The 513-nt window shown below is 29.2% G+C and overlaps 2 protein-coding genes across 2 annotated transcripts in view; both read left to right on the top strand.

Moving 5' to 3' along the window:
* LOC106680850 (vacuolar protein-sorting-associated protein 36) overlaps nt 1-513 on the top strand; it is a 133144-nt gene that overhangs the window by 18553 nt on the left and 114078 nt on the right. The gene's annotated exons all lie outside the window — the stretch shown is intronic.
* LOC106680852 (uncharacterized) overlaps nt 1-513 on the top strand; it is a gene marked incomplete in the record, with an annotated part of 13013 nt that overhangs the window by 7577 nt on the left and 4923 nt on the right.

Genomic DNA, 513 nt, shown 5'->3' with positions numbered 1-513 from the left:
TAAAATAATGAATTTAAAAAGATAAAAATGAACAACAATATTTAACAGAATATATTAAATAAGAATAGAATAAATAAAGTAAAATCTTAAAACATAAGGTGACAAACACTTCTGATAATATGTAATAGAAAAAAAAAATCAAATATAATTAAACTAAAACTAATAAATGGAATGGTACAATTTCTGGTAATGTACATATTTACTAGAATAAACAAAAATCTGAGAAATTAAGTACAGAAATATATATATATATATCTTGATTGAAACTTTCAATTGTTATTGTTTCGAAATTGGGTGGACAGAAGGTGGTCGAAGATACGGGATTTGAAGGTTGGAAGGGTATTAGAACTACGAATGAAAGGGGGAATAGAATTCCATAGGAAAGAGGAACGGATGAGGAAAGATCTAATGGGTAGTTACATATAAGTCTGAAGACCGTGAGCGGGTATTGCGGGAATGCACTGAGGATTCAAATTGAAGGATATCAGATGTACGATGGACTGCGTGATTTTA

Source organism: Halyomorpha halys, unplaced genomic scaffold (genome assembly GCF_000696795.3).
Source record: "Halyomorpha halys isolate HHAL.00 unplaced genomic scaffold, Hhal_1.1 Scaffold294.1, whole genome shotgun sequence".
NCBI lineage: Eukaryota > Metazoa > Arthropoda > Insecta > Hemiptera > Pentatomidae > Halyomorpha > Halyomorpha halys.
Note: the sequence above shows the minus strand (reverse complement) of the source record. Positions and strands in the feature narration are given on the sequence as shown.